The 21,609-nt window shown below is 39.8% G+C and overlaps 1 protein-coding gene across 1 annotated transcript in view; it reads left to right on the plus strand.

Annotated features, from left to right (window-relative positions):
• The first annotated feature begins 322 nt into the window (after positions 1 to 322).
• The window catches only part of smad5 (SMAD family member 5), a 62,024-nt gene continuing 40,737 nt past the window's right edge, over positions 323 to 21,609 (plus strand). Inside the window, exon 1 of the mRNA XM_072590723.1 lies at positions 323 to 473. The gene's annotated coding sequence lies outside the window, so the exon portion shown is untranslated. The remainder of the gene's footprint in view (positions 474 to 21,609) is intronic.

Consider the following 21,609-nt stretch of genomic DNA (forward strand, 5'->3'; position numbering starts at 1 on the left):
CCATGTCACCCTTCCCCCCCCCCCCCCATGTCACCCTTCCCCCCCCCCCCATGTCACCCTTCCCCCCCCATGTCACCCTTCCACATTCACCTTCACCCCCTAATTACCCTCTCCTTCCCCACTCACCGTCACCTCCACCCTCTCTCCCTCATTCACCCTCTACTCCCCCTGATTCCCTCTCACCCCCATCCCGTTCAGCCCCAATCCACCCCGTTCACCCCACCCCCCCCATCACCTAAATGCCCCCCCACCCCCATGTCGCTGATCCCTGCCCCTCCCCCACCCAGCCCGCTGGCGGAGGGTTACTCTCCCTCCCTGTGCTCCGCCTGTAGTCTGAGCGTCGCCAGCTCCTCTCTGGATCCGAGAGGGAAGTTCAGGAGAAGGAGAAGGGAGAGGGAGAGAGAGAGAAAAAAGGGGGGTAAAAAAAAAATCAAGAAAAGAGGCGGAAAGCTGGCAGAAGTGCCGAATTCCAGGTACCGGGAGAATTCGGCGGGTTTTGGGAGTGTGGTTGGTTTGGGGAGGGGGGGCGGTTTTTGTGAAGTTTTCCAGCGGAATCCGGGACATGGCGTCGCCCCGGGGCCTCGGGCCGGGAGCTGCACCAATCCCCCTCCCGCCGCCCCATCCCCGGCTCCAGCCGTTTCAAACCTCTCGGCTGATATTTAGCTGGAAGTATTTACTTGGATCCAGTTGTTCTCCCGGCGCCATGCCCCGGGAAAGCCGCCTTTATTTCGGGGATGTGGTGTTGCTGGGCCCGGGCTCGGCCTGAAACTGCAGCGGGACAGAGGTGGGGGGGATGTGTTTACCGCAATGGCTGCCGAGGGGGGGGGGGGGGGGGTGGGGGGGGAGACAGACTGAGGTCGAAAGTTTTAGGAAGTGGGCGCTGTGTCCCGTCCGCAGTTATAGTTGCGGCTATTTATTGCGCACTTTGTCAAGTTGGGGGGGGGGGGGATGATCAAAATGATTTTGTTTATTTTCGCTTTGAGGAACAAAGGATGAAACGTCTCGTTCCCGAACCTTGTCTGTCCCAACCTTGTAATAGACCTGAGAAAGAGATGGGTGTGTGATTTCCCGGGAGGAAAGCCGAGATTGCCGGTGGTTGAAAGGAAATCTGATCGGATGGTAGTGAATCTGGTTGCGGGGGGGGGGGGGGGGGGGGGGGGGGTGGTGTTAAATGTTGGGTTCTGTTCTCGGCAGGAGAACAGCAGCTGCTGGATTGTTGAGCCATTACCCAGAATCTGCCAAACTCGAAGGCAGTTCACAGACTTTGAAGCACTTTTAGATTAAGTCAATGTTTTGGTCTTTATATAGCGGCCGTAAATCTGCTTGTTTAGGGCGGACTAACTTTGCAAAGAAGGTTTCTGATTCAATGTCATTTTGTATCCACATTTATTTTTCAAAGACATTACGGTTCGAGATTATTGTAGCAAATACATTTAATGTGTACGCACTCTGAATCAGTTTGTTTGTTGGGATTATAGAAAAATACAGGGATTTCTTTTTAATGTTCCGATAAGTAAGCTCATCGATGTTCCAAAGTACCGACTCTAAATAAATCACACTACAAGCTAACGAATAAACTAAGGTGTCTCATGTTAATGTGTGTAGGCACTGTTGTAAATTGTACCAATCATTTCTTAAAAGTTCCAAGAAATTATATGTGAGCATTACATTTCTGTTGAAATTGTACTGGGGACACAGATCCTGAATTTCAAATATCAGTGAGGAAATTAAATCCCACTTTTTTGAAGGGAAAGTAAAAATTAAGAGATTGTAATTTCATAGGGTTAGGTGAAGAGTGACTATGTATAATTAAGTTGTGAATTGTAAATGTATAATTAAGTTGTGAATTGTACTGTATTAATGTATTTAATCAGCATAACTAATATTTTGCATAGTTGTCCTGAGTAGGCTTACTCTTGTCCCACAAAAAAATGCAAAAACACTTCTTTAGTGTTATCCTTTTGCATTTCTGTGCTATGATTATTTGCATGAATCTTTGTGTTTATTGCATGTGACCTACCCAGCTGCTGTGGCTATTATCCTCTTCTGTCTTTTCCTCTTCATTGGCCAACATCACCTTTTTATTGTTGGGCAATTGCTTTTTGCTTATCTCTTAAATCTCTTTATTTCTTGAAGAAAAGAGGCAGTTTGTCATATCTTTCCAATGTTAACTGGTTTTTTAAAAAAAATCCCAGAATTTGGATCTACATCTTTGCCAAAACCTAATTATTTTTGCTTGGTCCATGTCCTATTGGTGTACCAAGTTTCATTGAAATCCATCAAGTAGCTTTGAAAAAATATATTGCCTAGAGACAAGCATTCAGAAATGTTAGCTCTACCCAGCTTTGGTGACTGATGTAATTATGTTGATGTATAATGTATTTTTGCAGTAAACTAAGCGTTTTTAAAAACTTTGAGTGATGTGGGCCCCTCTGACCAGGCTAACATTTATATCCAATCCCTGTTCACTTTTTAAGAAGTTGGAGTGAGCTGCCTCAACAACTGCAGTCCATTTCGTGTAAGTACTTTCCTGAGGAAGGGAGATGCAGTCTTTGATTAGTGACATTGAAGGGACAGTAATACAGTTACCAGTTGATGAGCATGATGGTCCACCTTGTATTTGTTGCCCATTGTCCTTCTGGATGGTAGAAATTGTGGGTTCAGAAGGTGTTGTCAGTGGACTATTGATGAATTGTTGCAACATATTTTACAGATAGTATGCACAACCTGTCCCTGCATTAGTTGTAGAAGGAGTGAAAAAATGAGCTGCTTGATCCAAGATAGTTTCAAACTTCTCGAGAGTTGTTCAGGTTGTACTCCACAGCCAGGTGTATGTATTTCTGTCATACTCCTGATACTTGCCTCCAAGATGGTTGACTGGCTTTGAGGAGTCTGTTGTTTCCCTCAGAATTCCTAGCCTCTGATCTGAGTAGGTTATTACTGTGTAAGTGCTGTTTGTTAGCATTGTTGACAACATCTTCCATCACTTTTTAAGGGATAGTTTATTATTTTTTTCCATTAATGGACATTGTTAGACTGCAGTTCCTTGCATTGACTGATAAAGGACAATTAGGAACATTAAGATTCTGGGTTTATGTTGGTTCTTTTGGCAGAAAAAGTTGAATTCAGTTCATACATGATGCATGTGCTGAGATTTGTACATTGGTACTTCATTTCAAGCTTAAACTTGAAAAATGCTATTAGAAAAGTGACAACATTTCTTAAATTAACTAGACAGCATAGAAATCTAAAAGGTTTCTCAAATGGTTTATCAAGCTGTCTGGGCAATCTTTTAAAATCCGGATTATCAGCGGGTACAAAATTGCAGGTTTTTTGTTCAGCTTTTCACATGACTTAAACCACAAGACATAGAGTCATGTGAGTTGTACAGCCTGGAAACAAACCCATTTAATCCGTCCACAGCCGACCAGTTATCCTAAATTAATCTAGATCCATTTGCCAGCATTTGGTTCCTATTCCTCTAAACCCTATCCTATTCATTGTACCCATCCAGATGCTTTTTAAATGTTGTAATTGTACCAGCCTCAACCACTTCCACTGACCAGCTCATTCCAAACACAAACCATCCTCTGTGTGAAAAGTTGCCCCATAGGTCCCTTTTAAATTCTTTTATCTCGCCTTATACCTATGCTCTCTAGTTTTAGACCCCCTACTGTGGGGTGGGGAGAGAGAGAGAGAAAAGAGGGATCTTGGCTATTCGCCCTATTCATGCCCCTCATGATTTTATAAACCTCTGTAAAAGTCACCCTCAGTCTGTGACATTCCAGGGAAAATAGCCCCAGCCTATTCAGCCTCTCTCTGTAGCTCAAACCCTCCAATCCTAGCAACATTCTTGTAAATCTTTTCTGAGTCCTTTCTAGTTTCACATCTTTCCTCCTGCAGGGAGGCCAGAATTGAATGCAATATTCCAGAAGTAGTCTAACCAATGTCCTGTTTAGCTGCAACATGACGTCCCAACTTCTATACTCCCGTGCTGCATTGATCAATAAAGGCAAGCATACCAAACACATTCTTCGCTATCCTGTCTACCTGCAACTTCACTTTCAAGGAACTCTGAGCCTGCCCCCTAGGTTTTTATTCAGCAGCACGTCCCAGGACCTTATCATTAAGTGTACAAATCCTGCCCCTAATTTGCCTTAAAAAAATGCAACACCTCACATTTATCTAAATTAAACTCCATCTGCCACTCCTCCAGTCTGTTGGCCCATCTGATCGAGGTCCCATTGTACTCTGAGGTAACCTCCTTCACTGTCTACTACCCAACCAGTTTTGGTCATCTGCAAACTGACTAATATGCTCCTCCTATAATTGCGTTCAAGTAATTTGAATCAATGAAAAAAGCAGTGGATCCAGCACGGCTAGTTAAGTTTTTTTCCCCTTGAGCTCCTTAGACACTTGATATAACTACAAAGCGCCAACCCCTGTGAACAACAACCAAATTTATTAAACACAGAACAGTAAAAGCTTTCTGGAGGAACCTTTAACGCATACCTCGCAGGACTTATGGGGTCATGGCAGAAGCTCTCCCCTTGACAAAGGAAATAGCCATTCCTTTATACAAAATCTTTACATCACAGTTAGTAATACCCATAGGGACAACCCCCAGCCATTCCCCCACAGTCGCATGCCATTCATGACGCAATGCAGTGACTACTTTATCCTCAGAAACAATGTAATGCAAATCATCCCTTAATGGTCAAATCTGTTGGAAATCATTTTTTGTAACTGTAAGGAACTTTAGTCAAATTCCAATTGTAATGTTCTTATTGATTTCTGAAGGGCTGAAAAAGTAAATAGTAGGAGATGACAAAGTAAATAGCTTTTGAATAACTAGGAAATGGCCATGCAAATGGCTTTGAATGCCAAGAGATTAGTGGTTGGCACTGCTGCCTCACAACACCAGAGTCCCAGGTTCGATTCCAGCCTCCGGCGAGTGTCTGTGTGGAGTTTGCACATTCTTCTCGTGTCTGCGTGGGTTTCCTCCAGGTGCTCTGGTTTCCTCCCAAAGTCCAAAGATGTGCAGGCTAGGTGAATTGGCTATGCTAAATTGCCCATAGTGTCAGGTGCATTAGTCAGGGGTAAATGTGGGGATATGGGTCTGGGTGGGTTACTCTTCGGAGGGTTGGTGTGGACTTGTTGGGCCGAAGGGTCCGTTTCTACACTGTAGGGAATCTAATCTAATTACTGGATTAGGATTAGATTCCCTACAGTGTGGAAACAGGCCCTTCGGCCCAACCAGTCCACACCCTCCGAAGTCACCCACCCAGACCCCTTTCCCTTTGACATGCAGACACAGGAAGAATGTGCAAACTCCACACAGTCACCTGAGCCAGGAATCGAACCCAATTCCTAGTGCTGTGAGGGCACCAGTGCTAACCACTGAGCCACCGTACCACCCTGGTCAGAGAACTGAAACAGCTCAGCCTCAAGTTCTAATATTTTTTAAAATCTTAACAAAACATCAAACTTAAAATGCAATCTTCTTTTTGTGAACACTCTGCATTAAAAACACAGCAGCAAAGATATTATAATACAATGCTCTCGTCTGGCTAAAGAATGACCACTGACACAATTTTTTTAATATACAGGCATTGTAGAATTTCAAGCAAACCAGGGGTTCAAGGTCCTCAATGAATTTGTTTTAAGGTTGCAAGTTTGATAATTTTAAAAAGGACATAATGTTGTATAATATGAAAACAAAATCTGCACTATTACATAGCCTGCAAAACACATTGAATTGAGATCCTAATTCAAATAAAGCAAAACACTTACTTTGATATTTTCTGAACCAGTACTTTAACAAACCAAAATAATTAAATATCAAACACTTTCAGTATGGTATAAATTATATTGAAACTTCCTTTTTCAACTCCAGTATTAGTCCAAACTTAATTTCAGCATTTCTCTTTTTTTATTTGCATCCTCTCGATGAAATTACACTTATAAAAAGAGAAAACCCTCGCAGCGGACCACATGGCTCCGCAGTCCATGCCATCCCCTTCCCCCAAAAGAAGGACTTGCAGAGTTGAGTCCACAGCCTAGAAACTGAGACTCTCTCAACAAAAACCTGGACAAAGCTTCCGTGACAGTCAATGCACTTCACTGGGATCTGAGTGGACCAGCCCCACTTTTTCTCCTCCTTTTCCCAGTGATGCCACGTTATCTTAAAAGTACTTCTCAGGGGAGGTTGGGGATAAAGGCAATAACTTTAAAAAGTAACACATTTTGTTTGATGTATTTCTTTGAAGTTCCTGATTTCTAACTTTTTTTAATGTTCTGGAGCCTCAAACCTCATCACTAGAGGAATCCAAACTCCTTTAACCTCCATTCTCACTTCTCACAGGGACCCAAACCCCTATTCTTAGTCTATATGTCTGGGGTCTCAAACCCCAATTAAACCAGGGGACCTGAACCCCCAATTAAACCCAGTTTTGTGCAAAGCGACTTGTTGGTGTGCAAGTTACGTCAGAGATTACATCACCACAGAGTCCCAGGAGATGAGGGGTCTGTTAAGTTTAGAGAGAGAGAGAGATCAAGGTGAATCTCGCCTTGTGGGCCCATCAGTTTCACGCAACCAACACTCACAATGGCTTATTCAGTCCACCTGGAAGGTCCATGTATGTTGGAATCCTTCTGCTGCCACTATATGTTAAGTTTTTTTTTCTGAGACCCTTACTTGATGCAACTGTAAACGCCAACTTTTGTGACCAACAACCAAATTTATTAAACACAGTACACTGCAAGCTTTCTGGAGGAAACTTTAATACACACCTCGCAGGGCTTATGGTGTCATGGCAGAAGCTGTCCCTGAACAAAGGAAACAGCCCTTCCTTTATACAAAATCTTTACAACACAGTTAGTAATAGCCACAAGACAAACTCCAGCCATTCCTCCACTGTCACTTGCCATTCAAGACGCAATGCAGTGACTACTTCATCCTCAGAAACAATGTAATGGTCTAATCTGTTGCAAATCATTTGACTATAGGGGACTATAGTCAAATTCCAACTGTAATGTTTTTATTAATTACTGAATAGGGGATGAAAACGTGAACAGTAGATGACAATGTAAATAGATTTTGAATAACTAGGAAATGGCCATGCAAATGGCTTTGAATGCCAAGCGATGGGAATGTGATTTCCTTACAATCTACCTGCGAACCAGAGGCATCCCACCCTAGCCTGAGGCTGTACCCTTAAGTCGTATTCTCTCCTACTACTGGAACATCTTCTCCACGTCTGCTTTATTTGGGTGCCTCAGTATGCTGAAAGTTTTAATTAGTTCCCCCCACCCCCCCAATTCTTCAAATCTCCATTGAGTACAGACCCAGAGTCCCCAACCGTTCCTCATAGGACAAGCCCTTCATCCTTGGGATCATTCATGTAAACCTCCTCTGGGCCCCCTCCAAGACCACAAAGTCTTTCCTTGGATACGAGGCCGCAAGTTGCTCACATTATTCCAAATGTGGTCTAACCAGAACCTTTTAAAGCCTCAGCAGTACTGTTCTGCTTTTGTATTCTAGACCTCCTGAATGAATGCAAACATTGCATTTGCCTTCCTAACTGCCAACTGAACCTGTGTGTTACCATTAAGGGAATCCTTAACTCCCAAGTCCCTTTGTGCTTCAGACTTCCAAAGCCTTTCCCCATTTAGAAGATAGACTGTGCCTCTATTCTTCCTACCAGACTGCATAACTACACGCCTTCCCACATTGCATTCCGTCTGCCACTTCTTTAACCACTCTCCTAGCTTATCCAAATCCTCCTACAGACTCTCACCTTCCTCAACATACCTGTCCCTCCATCTATCTTTTGGTCATCTGGAAACTTAGAAACAATGCCCTCAGTTCCTTCATTCAGATGGTTAATATGGAATGTGAATACTTATGGTCCCAACACTGTCCCTTGTGGAATTCACTGGCTGCCAGCTGCCATCCTGAAAAAGACTCCTTTATCCCCACTCTTTGCCTTTCAAGTATTCTGCAATCTCACGTTTTATAGTGGACTCTCAAATCTTACCAACAACCAAAGTCAGACAAACCAGCCTATAATTTCCTGTCTTCTACCTCCCTCCTTTCTTAGCAGAGGTGTTGCATTAGCCATTTTCTAGTCCTGTGGGACCATCTGTGCTTCCAGTGTTTCCTGAAACATCACCACCTATGCCTTTACTATCTCCCCACTATCTACTTCTGAACTCTGGTTCGGGTGATTTGTCCACATTCAGAGTTTTCGGCTTTCCCAGCACCACCACCTTGGTGGTGGCACAACACTCGCCTCTGCCCCACATTCTCTTGAAATTCTGGTATGCTGCTGATGTCTTCCAGTGTGAAGACTGATGCACCGAATCTTTTCAGTTCTTCTGCCATTTGTTTGCTCAGATATCCAAGTTGGACTGCATAATTCATGTTGTAATAAAACTACTGCTTTGTCTCAATGGAAAATATGTAGTATATGACCTGTCATTGGCAATAGTTAAAGCAGTTTTGATTAATTTAGTTTCTTCTAATGTGAACATGTGTAACACTGTGAAATCAAGTTACACAGGAATCATGAGCTAGAATTATGAAAAAGAAATAAAGTAGTTGATCCTCTCGCATGAAATTAATCACTTGGGGCAACTTCAAATTTTGTAAAACCTTATTTTAAAGAAAGGAACATTCTGAATTTCAGTAAATAATTTTCAATAGACATCTTTTTATAAAAAATGTAAACATATTGTGACAACTAGCAGCATGAGCATGTCAGTTTTATATAATCATTTTTGTGGTCTAAATCTCGACCCATTCTGTTTAAACTTTGCATCTGAAGAAACTATTACACTTATTTAATTTTTATTCAGTTACTATTGTCAGAAACTACTGAACATTGCAGTTTTATATTTCATCTAAATATAAATGTATACACAAATAAACTCAAACATTAAAACAGCTGACTTGGACCAACAGTTCACATTGGCATTTTGTTTTTATACAAGCAATTAATTTCGTTTGCATTTTCCCAGCTGCTTCCATACCCAGAACCTGTTTTTTTCATCTGCCAATTCAGTCTAGAGTTGAAAGCTTCTATTGTCTCTGCCTCGACCTATAACTCTGAAAATATATTCCTTGTCCTAACAGTTCTGTTTCAAAATGTTCCTTCTGCTCTACGTACAAGATGATCAGAGGATTAGGTAGGGTAGACAATGAACGTCTTTTCCCTATGATGATGACGTCAGCTTGTATGAGGGGACATAACTCCAAATTGAGGGGTGATAGATTTAAGACAGATGTCAGAGGCAGGTTCTTTACTCAGAGTGGTAAGGGCGTGGAATGTTTTACCTGCCAATGTAGTTAACTCAGCCACATTAGGGAGATTTAAACAATTCTTGGATAAGCACATGGATGATGATGGGATAGTGTAGGGGAATGAGCTGAGAATAGTTCACAGGTCGGCGCAACATTGAGGGCCGAAGGGCCTGTTCTGCGCGATATTGTTCTGTGCTCTCTGTTTTAAGCATTATTTGTTTATCAGAGCTACTAAATTAACCTGATTTTTAATGATCTGCAAAATTGAGCTGTTTCAGTATTCATATAATTCACCGTATCTTGTGTTCCTAAAAATACTAGTAGAAAATTAGGACTGCAGATGCTGGAGGTCAGAGTCGAGAGTGTGGTGCTGGAAAAGTACAGCAGGTCAGGCAGCATCTGAGGAGCAGGAGAATCGCTGTTTCGGGCTTAAGCCCTTTGCCCCTGATGAAGAGCTTATGCTTGAAACATCGATTCTCCTGCTTTTCGGATGCTGTCTCACCTGTGCATTTCCAGCAATGCACACTCGACTACTTAAGAATACTGAATGTTACAGTATAGGAATAGATGACTCTGATCATCAAGATCATGCTGCTTTCCTTACGAGCTAAGCAGGTCATTAGTGGCACAGAATTTCACACTAAGCTCCTGTGTCACCTCCCGTCCCAAGTGAAGAGATGTTTCCTGGTCTTCCATTTGACCTTTTTCATAATTTATTTCTGTGCCTCTTCATTACTGTTTCATCGCATGCGGAATAATCTATTACAGTCTGCTTTATCAAAACCTCCATTTGATTATCTCTTTAAAAATTCTTCTCTGACAACCACCAATTCACAAAATGACTTTGATGTAATGAAACATCTCATGATGAGCATTATAAAATATAGTATGGCACTGAAACAATTGAGATATTAAATCAGGTAATGAAAAGCTTGGTCAAATCAAGTACGTTTTAAAGAGGGAAGTGAGGTGGAAAGGCAGAGAAGATTATAGCTATACCAAAGAGAAGCAACTGAAGGCAAGCCCACCACCAATAAATAAATTATTAGAGAAGCACACACCAATGGTAGATTAGATTAGATTACTTTAGATTAGATTACTTACAGTGTGGAAACAGGCCCTTCGGCCCAACAAGTCCACAATGCCCCGCCGAAGTGTAACCCACCCGTACCCCTACATCTACCCCTTACCTAACACTACGGGCAATTTAGCATGGCCAATTCACCTGATCTGCACATCTTTGGACTGTGGGAGGAAACCGGAGCACCTGGAGCACCCAGAGGAAACCCACGCAGACACGGTGAGAACGTGCAAACTCCACACAGTCAGTCGCCTAAGGCGGGAATTGAACCCGGGTCTCCGGCGCTGTGAGGCAGCAGTGCTAACCACTGTGCCACCGTGCCGAGTGGTAGTGGTAGTGGTCACTACCCAGAAGTAACCCAGAACCCCAGTTTAGTGTTTTGAGGATGTGTGGTTGAATGACAGATGGTGAAATTTGAATTCAGTTTGAAAAGAAATCTGGATGAAAAACCTATTCCAGTCAGGACCATGTAACCACTGTCAATTGTCATAAGATCATCTGGTTCACAGTTTCCTTAGGGAAGGAAATCAGTCTTTACCTGGTCTGGCCTTCGTGTACCTCCAGACTCCCGGCAATGTTGTTGACTCTTAATTGCCCTCTGAGTTTGGGCAATAAATTCTGGCCCAGCCAGCAACACCCACATCCTCTGAATAAAAGAAGAGAATTGAAGGAGAGATTGATTTCAGATGTGGCATAGGTGTGTATTAGAGATAGAGGTGTGCAAGGCCATGAATGTATCTGAAAATAACATTGAGTATTTTAAAATCATGGTGTTGCCAGGAGTCTGTGTAGGTCAGCAAGCAGAGCTAATAGATGACCGAAACTTGCAGCAGATCAATATATAGATAGCACGGTTTTAAGATGGCCTTGTTTATGGATGGTTGTGTGCAGGCATCAGCCAGCAGAAAACAAGAGTTGGAATATTCAACTTGAGAAGTAGTAACTCGAATGAATGAGGGTTTCATTAGCAAGGATCTGAGAAGGACAACTTGGGTGATCTTGGAGTGGAAACTGGAAGTCCTAGTATAAGATTGGAAACTCATCTTTGTTTCAAATATGGCATCAATGTTGTAAACAGAACAAGTGAATCTGAAGTAGGAGTAGGCTATTCAGTCTGTTGAGCCAGCTGTCTCATTTAAGAAGATCATGGTTGATATGATTGTAACTTCAAATGCAGATTCTAGCCTGTCATTGATAACCTTACAACCCCTTGCTTAACGAGAATCCATCTACCTCTGCGTTAAAAGTGTTGAAGGACTCTGCTTCCAATACCTTTTCAGGATGAGCATTCCAAAGGGTGTCATCATTGAGATTAAAAGCTTTGCCTCATCTGTTTTAAAATGATTTTTAGAGTTCCCCATTTTACCACAAGATGAAACATCCTCTTTGAATCTGCCTTATCAAGACCCTTTGGAACTTTCTGTTTTAACCAAGTTGCTTCTTGCTCTTCTAAATTCAGCAGTAGATGTCTAGCCTCTTCAATCTTTCCTGTGTTGATAACTCACCCATTTCAGCTATTAATCTAGTAAATCCCTGAACTGCCTCCAATGCAATGTGCCTCCAATACTGTGCATAGTATTTCAAACGTAGTCCCACAAATGCCCTGTATAACTGGAGCATAACCATCCTACTTTTGTATTCAGAACCCCTTGTGAAAAATCTTAGCATTCGGTTGGCTTTCCTAATTGCTGTACCTACATACTAACCTTTTGGCAATTCATCATTGAGACTCAAGATGTTTTGCAATCTTGCACCATTTAGATATAAGCCTTTTTACTCTGTGGAGAGAAATTAGAGTGGGTGAAGATAGTTAAAGGAGAGAAAGAGAGAGAACCATTCACAAAGTTGGCTAATGTTGGGTTGAGGAGGGAAAGGTGATCAAATCAATGGTAGTAGAATCAAGGAAACCAAGTGAGATTAGAGAGGGTGGGAGGAGAGTGGCAGATGTGGTATGGCGGTAATATCTCAACTTCTCAATCAGGTTCAAATAGCATCTGTTTCAGAGATATGTAATAAGATTTCTGAACAGACAGTATTAGGGTAGGGCAAATAAGGTTTCACTTGAGTTTGTGCGAAGGATATAGCAAATACAGATGACCTTTTTCATGATGTTTGTGCCAAAGAAGTCTGTGATCCTCTTTTGTTGGTGAGATGGAGGGAATTATGGATTAAGAAGATGGTTTGCAGTAGAGAAAATCTTTGTCTTTGTATTCATGGATAACACACTAAATGTACTGTACCTTTTACATTGCTTGAATCAAATTCTGCACTGGCTTACATTACCACTTCTTAATTTTGTTGCCTTGACATAAAAAGACAGGAATTTTGCAGATATATCTGTCTAAAACTCCAACTTTTCATGTTATTTTGCAGACCCGTTGCCCTGTTTGAAATCTGAAAATTGGATTTTCCTTTATTTTCCCTATATTTCCATTCATTCGCAATCGTTATACATTGAACTGCATCCACGACCCCCATTTGCTTGGACCACAGACATCCTAGCTCAGGGTACCTAAAGTCAAGGAGTTAGATACATAACTTAAAGATTAATGTGGCAGGAATGGGTTTCCATTCAAGGGACACTGGCAGTAGAATTGGGATAGAAAGAAGCAGTTTCAGTGAGATTGACTTCACTTGAACTGTAGTAGGATCTGTGTCTCATCTAATTGGATTGCGACGGCTATACTGTCGGCTTCAAACAAATTCTTTTGGGGAGCAGGGTGCTTAGGCAGGAGGATATATGGGATAAGGGCAGCACAGTGGGGATGAGGGTTGTTGCACAGTGGCTCAATGGTTAGCAGTGCTGCCTTCGCGCCAGTGTCTCTGATTTGATTCCAGTCTTGGGCGACTGTGTGGAGTTTGCATGTTCTCCCCGAATTTGCATGGATTTCTCAGTCCAAACATGTCCAGATTAGTTGGATTGACCTGTAGTATCCAGGATGTACAGGCTAGGTAGGTTAGCCATGTTAAATGCAGGATTACAGGAAAGGGTGGAGATGGGTGTTGAGTCTGGGCAGGTTGGTGCAGACTCAATGGGCTGAATAGCCTCTTTCCGTAATCTAGGAATTCTATAACAAAGCAAAGGATATGGCAGCATTGCCAGGGAACTGTTTTGATAATAACATCCAGAGCAGAGCAGTAAGGGACAGGCATATACAGTCATAAAACAGCAGAAAATATGTTAAAAGAGAGACAAATTGGTATAAAGGCATGATTAATGGCTCATAAATACATGTGTTATTCAAAAAAAATAAATTAATGACATAAGTAAAGATTAATGGGCATGGTCTTATAGTGATTACAGAGACGTGGTTACAAAGATCAAAATGGGAATTAAATATTCAGGATTCTGATAATTTTTGAAAGGGCATGTAGGAAGGAAGGGATAGTGGGGTAGCTTTGTTAGTATGAGATGTAATAAGTATGATTGCAAGAAATTATTTTGGATTGGATGATGTAGAAGTCATATGTTTGGACATAAGAAATAAGGTAAAGACGACCCTAGTGGTAACTTTTCTGTAGGTCAGAGAATAAATCATGAAATAATGAGGGCAAGTAGTAAAAGCAGTACATTATTCATAGGTGACTTTAATCATCATATGGATTAGAAGAAGCAAACTTGTGAAGGTAGCCATGAGTAAAAATTCATACAGTGTATTCAGGACAGTTTCCTGGAACACTATATTGTGGATCCCGCAAGGGATCAGTCTGTTTTGGGTCTGGTAATGTGTAATGAGGCAAGATCTTAGAGCAGTGACCATAATATGGTAAAATTTAGAGCTAAGTTTGCGAGTAAGAAACTTGGGCTGGAAACAACAGTGCTGAATGTTTTAAATAAGGGTAATTTCAGAAGAATGAGTGTTGAGTTAGTTGAGTGGACTGGGAAAGGAGTTTAGCAGATAAAAAGGTTGAGGGACAATGGCAGAAAATAGTTTGTGACTCACAGCAAGGACAATTCTCTGTGAAGGAGGAGGAGTCTAGGAAAGGGATAAACTGGCCATGGCTGTCCAAAGAAATTCAAGATAGTATCAATTCAAAAGAAATAAACACATAAAACGTGGCAAAAATTGTTGATCATCTAGAGGATTGGGCAGTGTTAAAAGCCAATAAAAGATGATCCAAAAAAAGGGAAAAATAACCTATTGGCAAACTAGCCACAAATCCTAAAACAGATTTTAAGACCTTTTTTAAAGATTTAGAAAGGAAAATCAAAGCCAGTCTGATCATAAACCCCTTGGATAGCAAAGAAATAATAATGGGGAACCAGGAAATGACAAAGAAGACCGATTTTTGATCTTTTAAGGGAACTGGGTTATGGGCAAAAGGCAGGAAATGATCAGATTGGCAATGATCTCGTTGAAGGGTGGAGCAGGCATAATGAATCAAATGACCTACTTCTACCCCTATTAATTTGTAACCTTATATAGAATATTGGTAGTGTGTTGTATTGTTAGATGTTCCACTTCAGAATGTTTGCAAACTCAGATAAATGTAAAGTATCTGGTGGTACAACTTAGAATGGGTAGGAGATGTATTTTGGGCATTGTGCCCTAAGGGATCTCTTACTCTGAAAAGGTTAAACCTGTCTCATGCATGTGGCATTCAGAACAAAATAATTATGATACAAAAAGAGATTAAGATTGTATACATTTGTGTACAATTTTACGGGTAGAGGCAAGAAATAAAACTGGGAAGAAGACATTGGTAGGAGTTACAGTGACTACGTTTCAAAGGTAATCAATTGGCTCTAAAGTACTTTGACTCGCGTGAAGATTTGATAATATGTTGTCAAAATACAAGCTGTTTTGTTTTTTCAGTTTTATCCAACTCTCATCTTTGCACCACTTTTGATCAATTGATTCGCTACTTATAATTCACCTGCCAATCTGACATTGTCCTACAGGATACACAATGACTTTGTACAGTTCAGTGTAAACAAATCTGAAACAATCCTGTTCTACTCTTTTTGGCATCATATGTCTCTGATATTGTTCCCATCAACCTTACTGCAGTTCTAAAGAACATTTGTGATAGATGGCCGAGAGTGAGCCTTGCAAAGGAGCAAATAATGAGGAGTATGGAATTCGAATCGATTGCATTGAGTACCTTGCAGAGAGATTCATAAAGGCAGTAAATTATTTTAATCAAACTTTTGTTTTCATGAATGAGGTAAAACATAAGTTTCAAATCCAGATTCTAAATTCCACTCATGCAAGTCTACCAACTGTCACTCACCATTGAATGTTACTTGTTTAAAATAAATATTAATATCAAGGCAAAAGATCTCATCTTCTCGAGTCCTTAACCTTTCCAGAGATGGCAAAAGTTTGATAGAAATTTGTGTTCTTGGATATTCTAATTTGGATTTTCATTATGCCTTGTTTAAAAAAATGAAATTAGTTTGAGCCCTTCAGCTAGCCTTAAATATCCATCATTCACTGATTGTTGAAGGAAGCTTAATATTCTGATGTTTGGTTGCTGGACATAGATTTTCTGAAGCATTCTTTGCTACCTGGTTTTAAAAATGGTGCATTTCTTCAGTTTGTGCATCCCAGGTGTGAGAAGCAACTTCATGTGTTGTATGCTTCATACCACAGTCTGTAGTCACTCATCATATATACTGATATCTTGTCACAGATTTTAGTAGGCATTTCTTGTTATTTGTATTCGTCATTACCTTAGCTTTGAGTTTTCTGTTTCATAGCTGTTCATGGTAGTACACTATTAACCAGTAACCTATACTTTTTCACTGAAGAATCATTCTTTTCTGCTCTGACTATCTTCAACCCATTTTCTAAAAAAATGAGTTAACTGGATTGTTTTCCCTCTTTTTACATTTCCTAATGATTTCCTCATACTTAATGTTGCTTGATTTACCTAAACAACATTTCTAAGTATTTGCACGTGTTCAAAATTTACTGTTCATGCCTATGCCAGGCTTAATGTGATGGTCTTTTAATGTTTGAATTTTTAATGGGAGTATAGAAATTTGCTGTGTGGGAGATTGTAGATGCAAATTTGTCAGATCATTCAATGACAATGTGAGAAGGACAAAGTGCAGCTTTTCTTAATACTGTTGAATGAAATATGGGGAGGATTCTAAGCAATAATTAAATAATTTAAAATGAAACTAGTATTAAGTAGAATTTATAAAGATAGTAATTTATGAAGAATTGCTGAAGGTAACAAAAACAAAAATTACTGAAGCAACTCAGCATCTGTGGAAAGAAAGCAGAGATTATGTTTTAGAACCAGTGACCTTTCTTCGGAAGTAAAGGTTCTGAAGGTTTTGTGTTGACCGATCGTTAACTATTTGCACAGAAGAAGTAAATGAGAATAAGTACTGGCACAATGAAACAAAAAACAATTGTGATCTGAAGATATTAAGATTCGCATGTAAGCAAAGTCCAAAGGGAGATGTAATTTTTAGCCTTTATAAATAATGCACTGGTTCTCTAATGTGATCTCCCAGGAGGAGTCATAGTAAAAGCAAGAATTCCAGTATTTTCTGACCTATTGTAATCTTGTATTGATTTTGTAGCAAAAGACTTGGCTGTTGGAAAATGAAACTTTGCTTCCCGTTAGTGTGGTTCAGCAAATCTGATCGTATTGTTGTAAGACGGTTGAATAATTCATGTGCTTGAAATACATAGAGCACCATTGCTCCTTTACTAAGTTATTATAAAAGGGAGAATTCTGATGTAATGAGTATAAGTTAACAGAAAACTTGTGTAAAGAAGTCTATTTTGCTAGAGCACTTCTCATTGTTTTGGTTGGCATGCCTTCTGTTATATTACCATTTGATTGCCTTTTTGGATCAGTTTTTGCACTTGAATATATTCACAACTAAATTATTGTAAGCCAAATAAGCCATATTGACTTCAATATCAATCATATTTAAAATAGCAGGCCTTGGCAATCTGGCAATTTTATTATAATGGCAGTGTCATTGCTTGAAGGCATTACTTTTAATGCCTGCTGATGTTTGTAGGTAGAATGCCTTGATATTTGATTTGAGACTGTCAGCTTTTTAAAAATGCCTAGTCAATGAATGCATGCCTTATGCACAACATTATTGTTTTTCCCATCAGTATTCATCTGCTAAAGCAGTGCATCTTGTCAATTAAAGTTGTGGCCGTACTTCCAAAGTGCGTGTCTGTGTATACATGAGAATATGTTGCCATGCTTATATCCAAAATATGCAAATCAGTACAAGGTAGTTACATATTCATATTGCACCTTTCATTTTAGTTGCTATCAGAGTGTAAAACTTGGAATAACAATTTTCTTCACATATTCCTTGCTTATCCTTGAATGATGTAGCCTGCTTAGTTTATGGTAATTATTGTTAATTTCCCTAAGTTGTGTTTCCCCATTTATTATGCTGTTCTTCTGTGTTGTACTGGTGATTAGTATTACTGTCATCTTTTTCTCCTCATAATATATATATGTTTACAAATCTAATTTAGTACAATAACGAAATTATGTTCACTGTTAAATTACAATATGAAAAGGTGAATTGCTAATCAGTTTAAAGGTATTGCAGTTCACCAAGAAAGCCAATTTCCATATTATTGCTGCATGCTAAAGTAAATTCTCATGCTATTTGTTTTAGCTTGGTGATGTAGTATCCAACCTTGTGTTTCTCCTAAAATTGGGGAAAGAACTTGTGGTAAATCTGCCCTTTAGTCTTAATCAGTGCATAATCTTAAACCATTTAGTGTTTAAAACATTAAATCTGTGGACAAAGCATTAAAACTGCCATTGCAATGTTGTCAAGACTATACGCTTGGTTAACATAAGTAACTTAACATTTATTTGCTAAAAAAAAGTCAATACATATTCTATAAAGGACAGACATTTCAGTGGCTCAAGTTGTGGTAGCATCCTGTCAAACTGATGCTTATATGTTTTCTTTCCATTAGTTTCTGAATAATGTTGAAGCTACATAATTACAATTACAATGTTAACTTTCCTCCCTTAATCCCTCCAACTTTCTACTACTGCATGAAATTCTTTAAAACCTGTCTCTTTACCAAGCTTTTTATTGTTAGGCCTAATGTTAGCTTGTTGCCTTGGGTTTCATTTTGCTTTATAATGATCCTGTGATCAAGGAACAGAATTTCATCTGCAGTATTCAGGAGTCAATACCGTATTCAACAATTTTAGGCATAGTAAAACTCCGCCTTTCACAATGCCATTTATTAATTCAATTCTGCACACAAAACATTATGGTATTTCATCCAATGTTTATCTCTCCACAGTTTTCAGAAAAGAAAGAAAAAATAGTTGGAGAATGTGAAAAAGAAAAATGATTGAAGTACTTTTCTGTGATCTATCTCCATTTTGTTTAATAGCAAAGAGTCAGTGCAAACACAGTGGGCTGAATGACCTTTTGCACCGTTAAGCTTCAGTGCTTCTTTACTTTTGGTTTTCTGATTTCTTTTACTGGAATCTTAGTTTCCTTTTGTAAAGTATTGTTTCATTATGCCCATTGGGTCTATGCTGCTTCTTTTGGCAATCAATCTGGTTAGTCCCAACTGCTTTACAATTCTGACATCTATATTCTGTTAGCAGCTTTTTTCTACCCTCCTTCTTCATATCAAAATTTAATAGAAAATAGCAGTATTTAATAAAAATGCACTTTGCATTTTGACAACTGCAGTCATTCATACTTCACATATATCAACATATTTTTGTTTCTTTACTTTAATCGTTGCTATTCCTTTTACCTTTTATCATTTGATTTATCCTTCAATTGTGTTTTTCTCTTAGCCCCTATTTAGAGTCATAGAGATGTACAGCATGGAAACAGACCCTTCGGTCCAACCCGTCCATGCCGACCAGATATCCTAACCCACTCTAGTCCCACCTGCCAGCACCTGGCCCATATCCCTCCAAACTCTTCCTATTCATATACACATTCAAATACCTCTTAAATGTTGCAGTTGTACCAGCCTCCACCACTTCCTCTGAACAGCTCATTCCATACACATACCATCTTCTGTGAAAAAGTTGCACCATAGGTCTCTTTTATATCTTTCCCCTCGCCCTAAACCTATGCCCTCTAGTTCTCTACTCCCCCACCCCAGGGAAAAGACTTTGCCTATTTACCCTATCTATGTTGTTGTGGTTCTGTTAGCCGAGCTAGGAATTTCTGGTGCAGACGTTTCATCCCCTGTCTAGGTGACATCCTCAGTGCTTGGGAGCCTCCTGTGAAGCGCTTCTGTGATCTTTTCTCCGGCATTTGTAGTGGTTTGAATCTGCCTCTTCCGGTTGTCAGTTCCAGCTGTCCGCTACAGTGGCCGGTATATTGGGTCCAGGTCGATGTGCTTATTGATTGAATCTGTAGATCAATGCCATGCCTCTAGGAATTCCCTGGCTGTTCTCTGTTTGGCTTGTCCTATAATAGTAGTGTTGTCCCAGTCGAATTCATGTTGCTTGTCATCTGCATGTGTGGATACTAAGGATAGCTGGTCGTGTCATTTCGTGGCTAGTTGGTGTTCATGGATGCAGATCGTTAGCTGTCTTCCTGTTTGTCCTATGTAGTGTTTTGTGCAGTCCTTGCTTGAGATTTTGTACACTACATTGGTTTTGCTCATGCTGGGAATCATGTCCTTTGTCCTGATGACCTGGTGAGTTGTTGTCTGAGTGTGGCTGTTGGTTTGTGTGCTGTTATGAGTCCTAGTGGTCGCAGTAGTCTGGCTGTCAGTTCGGAAATGCTCTTGATGTATGGTAGTGTGGCTAGTCCATTGGGTTGTGACATGTCCTCGTTCTGTTGTCTTTCCCTTAGGCCTGTTGCTTAATTTAGTGCTTAATTTAAAAGATGATTTTCATGTTAAAATGTTAAACTTTAATCTGCCAGAAAGAAACTTAATTGTGCATAAAGTTTCCTTTATTGCTGAGCAAGCTCTGGCCTTGAAACCAGCTTTGGATTCTTATTTCCTGATGAAAGTTTGATTGAATACTTAAAATAAAAATTAGTTTTGCTTTTTCAGTTTCTCCTTTTATCCTAGTTGTGTGCCCAGAAAATAAAGACAGTAATTTGTCTGTAGTGTTTATTACTGACAGATGAGTGCAGTACAAAAGGATGACATGTTAAAATGAGTTTATCTGCCATCTTCCATGAATGGAAAAGATCCTATGGCTTATTTCAAAAAGAACCGCGAGTTCATTATGATGTCCTGTCTAACATTTATGCTGCAAACCACATCTTAAAAAGAGGTTATTTGGTCTTTTTTTTTGTTTTTTTTAAAGTTCATGTATGAAATGTCAGTGCGGTTTTCACTTTGGTATCATTCTGGTAAATCTTTTTTCCACCTTCCTCGGTGCTTCCTTTTTGTTATATACAGATCGGCTTTGTATACAGTATTCTGTGTAGTTTAGCTAAGGATTTGTATAAGCTTAATATAACCACCTTCATTTGTTTTCTAGAGAAATGAACCCGAGATACTTGTTTTCTTTGTGTTTTTGAGTGAGTTAACCTTACATAGGGTGATTTATGTATTCCTATATATAAAAGAGATATAGAAACATTGAGGAATTGATTTACTATCATGATATCAGAACTGAAAAGTTTTGGTTTCCAAATTGAGAGTGACCTGTTAGAGGTCCTTAAGATTATGAAAAGATCTGATAAGGCCAGACAGATGGTGTTTCTACTCACAGAGGAGGCCAGAATTTATAATCATAGAGAAGGTAGTCACTAATATATCCAAAAGGAAGATCAGCAGATAACTCTTTACCCAAAGAATGGTTGGAAGTGAAACACCGATTTCAATTGACCTAACATAGATGCATTTAAGAAGATTCTAGAGTATGAATCAGTTAATTGCATGGTGATATTGATAGCAATCCGTTTGGAATATTACTTCCTGACTTTTGCCAGTGTGACTAACTAACCTTGCCAACCAATAACACTCCTGACTCCCTAACTTTGATTTCTATTTTGTAGTCAGTTTATTTTCAGTTGCAGTATTTGTCTTCTGAATTTGCATGTTCTAATCTTGGGAGTCTGCATTGTTGTGATTTAGAGTCACAAAGAGGTACAGCATGGAAACAGACCCTTGGATCTAACTCATGCCAACCAGATACCCAAAATTAACCTAATCCCATTTGCCAGCATTTGGCCCATATTTCTCTAAACCCTTCCTGTTCATATACCCATCCAGATGCCTTTTGAATGTTGTAATTGTACCAGCCTCCACCACTTCCTTTGGCAGCT

This window comes from Chiloscyllium punctatum, chromosome 20 (genome assembly GCF_047496795.1).
Source record: "Chiloscyllium punctatum isolate Juve2018m chromosome 20, sChiPun1.3, whole genome shotgun sequence".
NCBI lineage: Eukaryota > Metazoa > Chordata > Chondrichthyes > Orectolobiformes > Hemiscylliidae > Chiloscyllium > Chiloscyllium punctatum.